The following is a 13,371-nucleotide window of genomic DNA, read 5'->3' as shown; positions in this document are numbered from 1 at the left end:
GCCAAGCCAAGGTCACACGCCAAAGACAATCAGTCCTTTATGAAGCATCAAATATACAGTTTCTTATATACAAAGGGGTGGGAGAGTTGGGCAGGAGGGGCAGTCAAGAGCTCAGGGGTCCCTGGGCTGGGGGGGGGACACACGTGTCACAGTGTTCTGCAGTCCTCCAATTGTCCTCATCACAAGGGTGCTGTGTGCTCCTCTTCCCCTTACTGCCATTTCAGCCCCCACCCCATTATCCTTATGGGCCATAATCTGTCTGTGCCCAATTGCCCCTTTTCGCATTCCCTATCTCAAGGCATCATGATATCTCCATCCTTCCCCCTCCCTCTGTGCTCCTTTCCCCTTTTACACCACCTTACTGTGTGTGCACATCCATTTTTACTAAACTCCCTGTATCTCCCCCACATCTGTAACCATGCTTGGGGGGATCTTTGTGCCCTTGTTTCCGTTATTCCTTTTAATGTGGTGTAGAATTTTTCTGGTGCAGTATGGACAGCTCCAGAATCCTCAAGGCAACACAGCTAAATTAACTGTGATTTTAATTAGAAGTTCACAAGTTCCCCTCCTAAATCACCATCTCCTTACCATCCCCCTATAACAGAGCAGGCTCTGCAACTGAATTCCAGGGCTCTGTGTTAACATTCTTCCTCTGCAGTGAGCCAGCCAATATCCACTCCATTATCCACACCTGTGTATTGTATTTTTTTCCCCCTCCTGTTATTTCTGTTCTATCTGTGGCCTTGGCCCCTCATGCTTTCACCCTGGATAATGCATTGTTTCTCCTCCTAGGCTTGTTTTTTTAATATGAAGGTTTGGCACTTGCAAAATTCAACAGGACTCTGAGAAAGGTGTCCTCACTTGGCCCAAGAATTCAATAGTGGGATGCAGAAAGGGGGCAATGGCAGGGGGCAGTTTTATTTTGTCTGCGGTTCTGTAGTGATGGCAATGTATGTCTCTTTCTAACTTTCTCTGTATATTTCATGGGCCAAAACAGCAAGCCCTGGACAGCTCTATAGAAGAAGAACCTGAATTCCAGGAAAAATGGTAGCAATTTGTCTTTCTGTGTACATTTTAAAGGATATATTTGCAATGAAAATAGATTCCTCTTTTGGCCAGATTCCCTGTCTTCCAAAGCTTCCCTCCTTCCACAGAGGCCATGAGTAGGCAAAGCTGGTATGACTAGAATGTCTCTGTGCTCTGTTAATTGCTAGTGGCTCTATGGTTTTCAGCTGACCTCGCGTAAGAAAAACAAAACCAAAGAGCTAGACTTGTACCCCTGTTTAGTTCTGTACTGATAGTGACTTGTCCTACCCAAGAATAAAGCTGCTTAATACAGTAAGTAGAAAGTTTTAGGGCTCTAAAATAGTGGGGTGCAAAGGTGAGGAGGAGGGTTCACAATAGCAAGATTAGTGGGTACCTTTGCTTGGCTGGCAATCTTTTCTAGGTCACTGTGTTTTGGTTTCTAAAATTATAATTTCCACAAAGTTTAAATATTATATCTCTAAGTTACAGGAATGGGGGGGGGGAGCTAAATACTCTGAGTATAATGATTTGCATGATTAAGCATTAGGCAATTTGCAAATGATACATTTGCAAGTCACTTCAGTGGGGCATAAAGCATTAATAGAAAGCATCTTGCATTGCAAACTACTTCAAATGTTACTTCCTACCCAGCTAATGATGGAAAAAACTGTTGCCAAATATTTAATGCATTCTTTGTATTACTCCTTGAGGTTGAAAAAGTTAAGGCTTTTTTGAGTTTAAAGATTCAAATGCACCTAGGTTCAAACATGCCACTGAGAGAGTCCTCAAATTTTAGGCAGGGGAAAAAGAAAAACCACTGGGGGGTGAAAGGGAAGGGGAGCTTTTCTCACTTTTCAGCTCAATAGCAAGGGCACTTGTCCAGAGAGTAGGAAATAGTGGGATGGGAGGGTCCTCTTTTTGTTGTGGCATCCCTCACAGCAGGGTTTGAGACTGCATCCTGCAAAGTGCTCTAACCACAAGGCCACAGTTAAGGCATTGCCCAGATCCCTCTCTAACTTTCCCTTTGAAGCTGGCACAGTGTTCCTTACATGTAATATTAATTGCATATGGTAGATAGAGTTTCTGCCCTATTGGGAACAGAGGCCCAAGCTAGAATCCTGTGCCTCTCCCATCTGGCACAGCATCCTGCTCACTGAGCCACACCCGTACTTTCTTCCTGACCTCCTTCCTTCCTTCCTTTCTATCTGCTCAATAGGCCAATTTCAAGAAGAAAGGGTTTGGGCAATGCCTAGCCGGCAGGTGTGCACCATTTGCTAGGATGTAAGACATACAACTTTAAATCCCCTTTGGGCAAGAGTTGGGGAGGGGAAAGGGCTGGAGTTGGGTCTTCTTTCAGGTTCTCCTGCTTCCTGAGTGAATGCCATGATCACTAGGCTATTGGGCTAAAATAGGGCTAACTGGCAGCTCACAGGCTATATGCTCTTTGCTGCTTAGAGTGTGGGGTTGGACTCTATCTACTGAGGTCCCTTCTGACCCAAACATCTATGAATCTACCTGGTCCATGAGGGGTTAAACTGTGGCCCCCAGACTCCCTCCCAGGTGCTGCAGCCCTGCAAGACAGGGGACCCTGCATGGCAGCAGCAAATCCAGGTGCTTCATGCAATGGGAGGAGTGCAGGGAAGATTGTGTAGCTGCAGGAGGAGGTTCAGGGGAGAAACCGCAGTGACAGGGGGAGCATGCAGTGCGAGGAACTGTGCATTGTGTGGCCTGAGGGGGCCTGTGGCCCACACAGATGCAGCCCCCAGGACGGCCCTGGGCTAAAGGATGGGAGGGTCCTCTTTTTGTTGTGGCAGGTGTACAGGATGATCATATTTCCCTACCGGGGAAAACAGAATCCAAAATTATGCAAAGGTACCCCAAATTGTAGTGCTAGGACTATACACGTGCTATTTAGGCTCATGGAGAGTCAGTATGATCTGGCCTCAAGAGTCTCCTCAGTTACCTTGCGCCCCAAAATGCCACCTTTCTCCAACCTCCTCCTCAAGAGATAACATTGCCCCCTATTCAGATTGCTATTCTAGGGAGCACAGCCCCCCTCACTGCAGGTAACTCTTATGTTCCTGGAAGTCCCTGTTTCAATGGCTGAATAATAAACTTGCTCCCAGGAAATCCACTGATATTCAGATGTGACTTCTTCTAATGTCTCAGATTCAGTTTTTTGCCTGTAAATATACACTTCAGCTCTAATTTTTTTCTTCTGATATTTCTCTTATGGAACTACAATCTTGTGGTTAGCATTTGAATGCCTTTTTCCATCGCAGTCTGCATCTGCAGAATTAAGTCTGTTCCAGCTGAGAAATTGACGTCAAAGACCATTAGCAGGTGGATCATTAAGGAATGTCCCTCACCTTTAATTGGTGCACCTAAAGGGAACTATAAAAACATAAGATAAACTACGTTCAATACATTTGAACAGTTAGAAGGACTGTGAAAGAGCGTTATGTGTGTGAAAGCCGACCTTCATGTTGGACTTTGCTAGTTTTCCGCAACAGGTAGTTGGGCAAGATTATCGTCCAATCTTTCTTGTGTCCAAGAGATACATTTACAAATCCATTGTTAATGTAGTTTCAGTTGAAGCCTTTGGCAACAGAGCAATGAGGGACTGCTGTCCAAACTAAAGACTACCCTTGTTAATTTTCTTTGGGTGACAGACCTGAAACTGTGATTTTTTTGGGCACATACAATGTAGCGATTTTTCTTTTTTTCTTGTCATAGTATCTGTGTAATGTCTTTTACTATGAAAGCCAGGAACTCTAGACATTTTTGTAATAGGCTTTGACAATAATGGACCCCAAAGCCCTTAATAAATTAACACTTGTATTTCTAATATATTCTTTTTCTGATATTTTAAAAGCACCTATGATTACAATATTACCCAAATATGTTAGTGTCCTTCAGTGGTTTCATTAGCATTGGGAAGACTCATATATCTTTGTTTTCCTTCCTGTTGTCTTTTTCTATGCCACTTATGAGCATTTCCTACCTCTTGAACACTGGACATTAATCAATAAGAATCCAGGGTCCAGTATGCTTCCAAACTGTTGGCACATCCCCCTGTGCTATTAATGTACAGCGTTGTTTGCTCCAGAGTTGTTTGCTCCTGGGCACACCATTTGAATGTGTGCCCTGGAGAACAGTGCATTGAGCTGGGTCGGAGCAGCCCCAGCTGGCAGGAACTTTGGGGGGCCAGGTTGCTAGCCTGAGGCTGCTCTCTCTTGCTCAACATGTGGAGGAAGGGCTTGTTGGGGCACGAAGGTGTTTCATTGTGGGACTAGGTGGCAGGCAGCCCCTACACTGAAGCACCCTTGTGCCCCAGCTATTTGGCTCAGCGTTTACGTATGCGCTGCCGTGGAGTAAAAAACTCTGCTGTATTTACCAGTACTATCCTGCTGCAGTTAATTACTTTACTTCAGCCTAATAGGGGTGCACCTGTAGATGTTCAATGTTTACTGCACAGCTAATTAGTTTACTGTGGAATAAACATCTTGTGCAGACTGGGTATGTCTACGTGGGATGCTGACTGCACAGTAGATGCAGTAACGAACAGCACTAATACTAGGGTTACCATATGTCTGGGTTTTCCCAAACATGCCCTCTTTTTTGGCCCCCTGTGCTGTGTTGGGGCAGGTTTTTAAAATAAGAGCAAATGTCTGGGTTTTTGCTGTTCCCTCTGCTCTCCTGGGCTGGCTGCTTGCAACTGGGAGCAGCGGGCAGCATGATTAGCTCTTGGGGGTCACATGTTCTCCATGCAGGTCCCGGTAAACCAGGTAAAGGGACCTTATGTTTGTGCATGTGTGTGCACTGCTTGGGCAGCAGGGCTGGGGGAGTCTGAGGCAGTGGCCCGGCTGAGGGGGCGGGGGTTTGCGGGTCAGGAGTGAGGGGCACTGGCAGGGCTGGTGGAGCAGGGGCTTAGAAATGAGGGGCAGAGGCAGGGCACGGGCACATCACTGTCCCCACACAATCATATGCCCCTCTCCTCCCTCCTCCCTACCATGTGTCCTCTTTTATGCTGCTGGAAATTTGGTAATCCTAGCTGTTGTGCAGTATTACTAGGCTACTGTGCAGTAGCATCATTTAAAAGGTGTTCACTGGTGCTACTGAGCAATAACTCTGGTTATTACACATTTATTTAATACTTGATTATACAAGTACTAAATAAATGTGCAGTTAACCACTGCACAGTCGTGTCTTGTGTAGACATGCCCACTGAGTAATATTTTCCTCGCTGCATAGTTTATTGAGATGAATGCGTGATCAAAAGAGTTGGAATTTTGCCTTTAGTGAGTAAAAATGTATATTAAAAATTACTCTTCCAATTCCAAGTTTTTTTATAAACTTCCTCAAATGAGTAGTATGTTGTTCTTAGAGAACACCATTACTTAAATATAAGTATTCAAGGAACAATATACTGCCACGGAAGTATAAAATAATTAAACCACGGAGAAAAACTATAAATGGAGAAAAACTATAAAAACCCTATTTTGGCACATTAGAACTTGTCAGATTTTTTTTTCTGCTATAATGTAGACAAAGATGAAGACATTAACTTTCAATAGAAAATGTTGATTTTTCATTTTTTAAATGTTATCTATAGTATCTTTTTTTCATTATATACTCTCTTTAAAAAGCAATTTATGTGACTGCCATTCTAGTTGCCTTAACAAGAAATGTTACACTGAAGATTGCAACCATGAAAATTTATCCCATTTCTATTTCAGTGTGCAGTTTCATATAATCAATACTTTTAATTAATAACTCTATGGAATCCATTGCAGAGCTGTAAATGGCTCTGAACTCTTCCTACTACTTTTTCTGTCTCTTGATTGCTTTTGTAATGATCCTTGTATATATAGGTAACTAAACAGAAACCATGTTCCAGCTGGGCATGTATATGCAATCAATCATAATGTTCCTACCAAACTTCACATCCTTTGCTGATCTCACATAAATAGCGTTTTTGTTTATCTCCATAGTAAGCACTGTAGACATTTATCACTTGCTTTGGTCAGGGAATATCTGTGTAATACAAAACCTGTCCAATCTAAACACTTAACTTATTCTCTCATCCATAGACAAACCACTGAAGTGTGCAAACCACTGAAGGTCTCCATCATTATTAGGGATTTTTAAAAAGCTGGGGTCATGTAGTATTAATTCACTATAATTTTAAATTACATTTTTATAGAGCAAATATTTATGCAGACTGTCCACTGTTTTTATTAAAATATTTGGACCTGTCCAAGTCCGTTAAAACCCACAAGAATACTCAATGAATATACAAAATAACATTATAAAAGGCTCTCCCTTTAGTATTCAATGTAAGAAAGATAAAATTGTCGCATGTTTAAGACCTGGTTTGTGTATACTTTCCAAGGAAGTTTAGAAGAAATACTAAAAGGATTTGCTGCCCTCTTCTGGTTTTCTATTAAAACAACTATGAGGGAGTTATTTAAGACATCAAAAGAGTTCAACTTGTCTCTCTAGAGAATGTATCTGATGAAATTACATTGGAGGAACACATTAAATTATAAAACTATTATGGACACAATGGGTTGTATTGCCCTATGGAGATGCCCTATGGAGATGCAGCAATGTGTTACATCACTGTACGGAGAGCTATGGTGACATAGAAATCACATGTGTCTTCACATGATCACCAGCTATGTCACAGTGTAGCAGTGTGCTCCCTGGGTATAGAGCGCTGCTACAATGACATAGTGGCAAAATTTACCCGTGAGCTGCATACTTGGCCCAGTAACCGCCTGTACTGCACAGTGTTTTAGTACTTTTTAATACGAAAGGAAGTACTAAATCACGATGCTGTAGCAACATCACTATACAGCAATGTATTGATGCGCCCAATGAGGAAAAACATTCTAAATATTATAAATCTGAATAAATCATTTTAATGTTTTCCCCCTTATTTTCTATCCCCATTTCTTTTAGAAATATATGGGGATGCAATATGCTTCAGATATGTTAATTGGACATTGGACTGTCTAATTTCTCTGGATTCCAGTAGATCTAAAGATTAAAACATGCTACTGACATATGAGATTATTTTTATACAATATTGAATATCCCAAATCTGATGTTCTGCCTTTTGGTATGTTACTATGCTCTATTGCATTTTTTTACCAAGTGGCTGTATCTATGCATTCATTAATGCACAGAGGTTACTTAGTATTTAATTTTGTAATTGTATAATCAAGTACTGAGTAAATGTGCAATAACTGCACTTACTGCTCAGCAGCACTGGCAAATGCCTATTTAGTGACACTACTGTACAGTAGCATATTAGCACTATTGATACTGAAATGTGCTACTGCACAGTATTATTAGGCTACTGTACAGTTAGTGTCTCATGTAGATGGGCCAGCGTGTATATACTGAGCTATATAAGATATCACAGCTATGAACAAGAGATAATACACTCCACTTAACCTACTTTGGAATATTATATTTTATTCAGGACAGTGGGTAATTCTCTGAGTTGGATATAGAAAGAAGAATTCAGTGACACTGATCTGCATATAGGATACTATTGAAAAATTTGAATAAAAGATGCCAGGATTGCTGACCTCCAATTTACCATAGAAGTCATGCATGTCTCTATTAAGAGTAATTCAGGTAGAAAAAAGACCATCCACATGTTGTGTAGATTTCAGTAAAAATTATCTTGTCTGTTTTTTGATCCCTTTGTGGAACTTTAACATTGTTGTTGTTTGTATAAATAAATACAAATCATTTTTAAAATGTGTATCAGTTAGGTGCTTCAGAATCTGCCCTGTGATGATAGATGTTATCTATGAAGGTCACTGTGTTCTTTAGCCCACCAGAGTCAAGGATTTTGAATTATGGCTGTTCTTTAAGATATTCAGAAATAAAGGGCAAGCAGTGGTGCTTGACAAATATAGGCAAATGGTTGCCAAGCAACTAGCTGTCTTCATGCAAGGTTTAGAAAGTAAGGCCTAAAGGAATGAATGTGGGAAGGAACTGCAGGTAATTTAGCTGGTAAAGCAAAAGCTTATTAGTGGTTGTGTTTCTTAAGACCGTCAAGCACATCCTCCTCTGTGCCTGATCCACAAAGGATATGGGTCTGTTACAGCTCTCAGCTTGAGAGCCTGGATCTTTAGCATAAGCTGTAGTTCAGTTCTAACTGTGGATATCCCCCAATTCAGTCTCTAATGTGGGCCACTATTGGTGTGGTTAGTAAGCCAGCTTAGTGCCTACTGGCACTTCCTATTTGTAGTGCTTTGTCTACAGATTAGGGAGTCACCACAACACTCGTGTATGAGAGTTAGACAAAAAAAATATGAAAAGCCTTCAGGGCAGTGGTTTTTAACCTGTGGCCCGTGGATCACTGGGGGTCCACAGACTATATCTAAGGGGTCTGTGAAAGATGAGTACGATCAGTCAAAACATGTGAATATCCACATGTACAATTCAAAGGGGTCCACACCTTCATTTGAAATTTCAAAAGGGGTCCGCACCTCCATTCAAAAGATGTTAGGGGTCTGCATATGAAAAGTTGAAATCCACTGCTCTGGGGTTTCAAAAGCTAAAGTTAATGTTATCCCTTTCCCTGTTATAGCACTTGGTAGGCACAAGCAAGTGATTCACAAGAATTTAATACCTCCTTTTTAAACATGACACAATTTTCAATATAGGTGATAAACATTGCAGGAAAGATGGTCTGACAAATGTCAAAGGTATAAGCAGTAAGACTGTAAGCTTACTCATTTTAAGATGCTTCTCCATGGCTGGTGTAAAGAAATGTATTAGTATACATACAAATGTAAAGAAAATACAGTAATAAATATCCTTGACTCGGGTACTGTAGACATCATGTGAGACATGAATTTTTAGGAGGGATTCACATGACAGAATGATTGGTTGATGAAAAATGAGCTGGCTAAGTAAAGGATCAGAAGTTACTAAGTACTGAGGAGTTGGTTCAACATAATGTATTAAGAGCACTTGCTACAGTCAGTGTTGCTGCGGGTTTTGGAACAGAAATGTTTTGCACTGGCCCGTATTTCAGGGGCTCTCCTCCTGACTTCACACTGGGAAGGGATGTTTAAAGGAAGGGCTGAAACTAACCATTTCCCCCTAATCAATAGTACAGCAATTAGTCTTACCCATTACTCCAAGAATTCAGCAATATTCTCTACGTAGCACACTCGGCGTTAACTCTTAGCTACTGCTATTCACGTCATCTCTGCTGCTGTGTCTTTACTGATACACCCATTTTGCTCTGTAATTTCTCATATGCTGCAAGTGATACCCTCTTATCTACAAATGTGGTGCTGCACTATATCATATATTTTTCTTCCAGGCCCACAAATTCAAAATCTGACACATTTTGTTGTTTTTTTTATTTCATTTTAAAAGCAGTTGCCATGATGGTGACATTTGTGTTAATATTAACAATGAGTATTGCTTATGATGTTTAGCAATTTTCCAACCAGCAGAGAATTTTAAATAGTTGGAGATGGATCTGTTGGGTTTTTTTAGCATAATCAGCCCCTGGCAATAGGAATTGATTTTATTGACTGAATACCACTGAGTTTTTCTTAGCTTTGCTGTTTTCCAGAGGCTACGGTAGATTCTTTTCTCTATAATTCTGAAGTTAACAAGCTTTTCTGTGCTGTCAAGTGGATATCCTTGCATCAACAATTGTTTATTTCCTTGCCTGCTGTGATATTTTCATTTTCTATGGAAAATAATTTATTCTATTAAAAATCATTAGCTGTTAGTAATACTGAAGGGAATGAAAAGTTTTACAAGGCTTCTAAATTACTGTCATTCAAAATCCAGGTTGAATCCATAGGTCTATTTACTCAGTGTTTTCTGCTGACATAAAATTTGCTGCTGCATTGACTCACATTGATAGAATTGTACTGCAACATCTAATGATTCACTTTGAAAGAAGTTTATGCTGTCCTAGTTCTGCACTGAACTTGCCAAATGTGTAATGAAAAGGTAACTTACTGCTGCTGCTCTTGCATCTGCACACAACATGAAACAACACCCTGATGGGTGGTATAGCATCTGAAACCTACTTATGATAATGATAATAATTACAGTTGCTAATTCAATCCCTGGTGAAGGCCTAGATGAAAACTGAGGTGGTGACAACAGGGTAGGAAGCTAGCATAGTGTGGAATTAGGAGTTCTGTATGTGAGTGGAGTATAAAGAATGTGGGACATAAATGCCCTGGAATAGAAGTTGTGTCCTTTCCACATCAATTGGGCAGTAACATGGATCTGACCCTTCCCTTGCCAGTACTTACCATATCATTCCATGCCAATGTGAACAAAAAGACCATCTCCACCTGGAACCATCCAACACAGCCCTGGTGTAGGGTTCAACTGATCTGGATGGAGTGATATTTTACCTGAAGCTCTTGCAGCATTCCCACTGTGCTAGAGAATTCAGTGCCAGAGTACTGCAGAAAACATGAGCTTTGATGCAAGAAACTAGGTCAGCTTCCCACGTAGCACACAGTGCCTTCTCCAGAGGCAAGGTTTCAAGGCAGACAAATGCTTTTGTCTGCTTCCTGATCTCACCCTATAGCAAGCCTCAGCCTCCTAACCTTTATTGTTAGAAGAATCATTCATCTTTCAGCCAGTTCGCGGCTAGATTCTTCCCTTGTCCTGGCCAGATATTACTAATCGTGGAAAGCGGCACTGAACTGCTGACGAGTGATAAATGCAGAAAATTACTCACCCAGGTCTTCAGATAAGATGGGTGCTTGATTTTATTTCAACAGTGCATCAAGCTGACAGTGCAACCTTTTTTTATTTTTTCTTTTCACCTAGGGGTAAACTGCCAGAACTTGTTCTCATTTAGAGGATAAATGTAGCAAATACAGCTCCATTCATTGTTAAGGCTGGCTGGTAGGCAGAAGTCAAACCAATGCTTTTTTTTTTGCTATACTAAAGTCATGATGCAAGGTCATCTTGAGGCAGGTTTTTGTTGCTGCAGTAGAAACAGCCTTTATTGCAGAATATGCAATTCCTTTTTTATTCATTTTCTGTAGGGCCTCATATCAATACTGCAAATCACTCTGAACCATTTTAACTGTTCTGTGTGTCAGCTTTGTCTTGCAGTACATGGAAGCTGCTTTATTCCTGGATAACTTGCCCTGGCTTAACATTCACCTACTGTGAGATAGGAATGGACACAAAACAGTTATAACAGATCAGCTAGTGCACCCTCCTGTATACATTTTTACATTTGTATGATGGTGTGGTCTTTCCACAGCTCCACTCTAATACTGATTATGATGATGATTTATTATTTTATAGCACTGTAAGGTTTTGTAGGCACAACTTAGTACCAAGCAGAATGACTTAGCTCTCATCCCAAATCATTTCCTTTCTTGTCTGGTTCACTACTGGTAGGCAAATTAATCGCACAAAACTCTACTGTGCTGCACAAGTGATATCAGTCGTGCACCAGCACAGGACACCCACGCCTGGGAAGCACCAAGTCAAATGTAAGTAAATACTGAGTAGGGTGTGGGGCGAAGGAGGGAGTGCTCTGCACATGACCTCCACTAGGCACAAAAATGCCTAGTTATGGCTCTGCTATACTGTGGAAATTAAAAGATTAAATCACTGTAATTGCACTGGAAAATGTGTAAATTACCAGGTAACTGAAATCAGTTTTGTTTTTTTACAAATACCTAAATTCCTTGTCATGACTGAATATATTTTCTTATATGCTATCTACAAGATACAGAGCTATGTACAGGTAGCTGAAAACATTGATAGTGTATTTTCAAACTTAGTTTTCCTTGTCTATAATTTGGATGAGTTCATCCAGTCAAAGGAACAGCTTCCATCTTATGCAGTATAGGAGGGGTGTAACATGTCATACAGCAGGGGTGACCAACCTGCAGCATGAGTGCCAAAAGTGACAGTGCAGTAGCAGATAAAACAGGGAGCGGAAAGCAAATCAGCGGGCCATGCAAGGAGCACAAGGCAGGGAGCAGATGTAGATCAGACAGGGAGAAGAAAACAGCAGGAGATTGAGCAGGGGAAGGGGATCTGAATAGCACTTGGGGAGGGTGCAGAGCTAATTTGTGGTACACCTGCCATACAGATTGATCTCCACTGTTATAGAGGAAGTTACCTCTGTGTTCTCCTACGCAGACTTCTCATTCATTTATGTATTTTTTTAAACTACAGTAAAACATTCACCCTAAATTACTGAATTAACTCTATTCCAAGGCAAGTTCCCCCACTCCCCATTCAACATGAGGAAAACAAAGCCTCCTTCTAGAATCGAGTATGGGACCACTCCAGCCAGGAGCTGTGAGAAACAGATGTATCCCCAGCTGATCTGAGCCTAGAAGGAGCCTAGAGTCAATCCTGTCCCCTCCTTCAGGTAGCCCAGCTGTGCAGGGAGCCTAGCTTGGCCAGGGATAGCAGCAGCAGCACACAGGTTCTTCCTCCCAGCACCAGCTCCCTGCCTGGTTCCCCTCCTCCCATGTCGTATCTCCCCTGATGGCCAAGAAGTGGGGGGGGAACAGACAGTGGCAGGACAGGTGCCTGCCCCCCTGCTTCTGCTTTCCCTGTCACTTGCACAGCAGCAGCAGCCGGGGGATGAATTTAAGCCAGCGCCCCCAATAATTAAATTCTATACATGAGGTAATATCACAAATCTATAATTTTCTATGTCTAGAGTCTAATCACTGGGGGTGGAGGGTTGTCTTAAATTCAAAGTCCTCATAGAGGTGGGTAAATATAGTACATGGTTTGCCTTTGCATGGGAAAACTCAACTAGGACTACTGTTAAATTTTAATTTCTCCAGAATTATAATGATTTTGCCCTACAGTTCAACCAGGTGAATAAATAACTAGCAAGTTAAAGCCATGGCAAAAGGCTGATTGTCTCTGAGGTGCCAGCCAAACACTCAATGGAGGCAGGCCCTGCTAGGTCTATGGTAAGTCTTGTTGACATCACTGGGGCCCCATGAAAATGCAGGAATCTGCCCATAAGGAGAGCCACTTACAGAATCCAACACTGACTTACATTACTGTAAACTTAGTAAATATAGAAAAAACATTTATTTGACCCACACATCTATTTCTGTGTGGAAGCCAGTAGGCCTGTGTGAAGCGGCTAATATTCACTTCGAATTCTGATTCGGCCGATTCAAATCACCAAATTGAATCACTGTCCCAATTTGATTCGGCCCATCCCCCACCCTTCTCCGAGCCCAGCAATAGCTGCCCCAGCTCCCAGCACTTGTTAAAAAAAAAGAGCCCCGGATCAGTGGATGCTTCCTCCAGGTAAGGGGTGATCCCTGC

The sequence above is a fragment of the Crocodylus porosus genome, unplaced genomic scaffold, assembly GCF_001723895.1.
Source record: "Crocodylus porosus isolate Cpor-Errol unplaced genomic scaffold, CroPor_comp1, whole genome shotgun sequence".
Taxonomy (NCBI): domain Eukaryota; kingdom Metazoa; phylum Chordata; order Crocodylia; family Crocodylidae; genus Crocodylus; species Crocodylus porosus.
Note: the sequence above shows the minus strand (reverse complement) of the source record.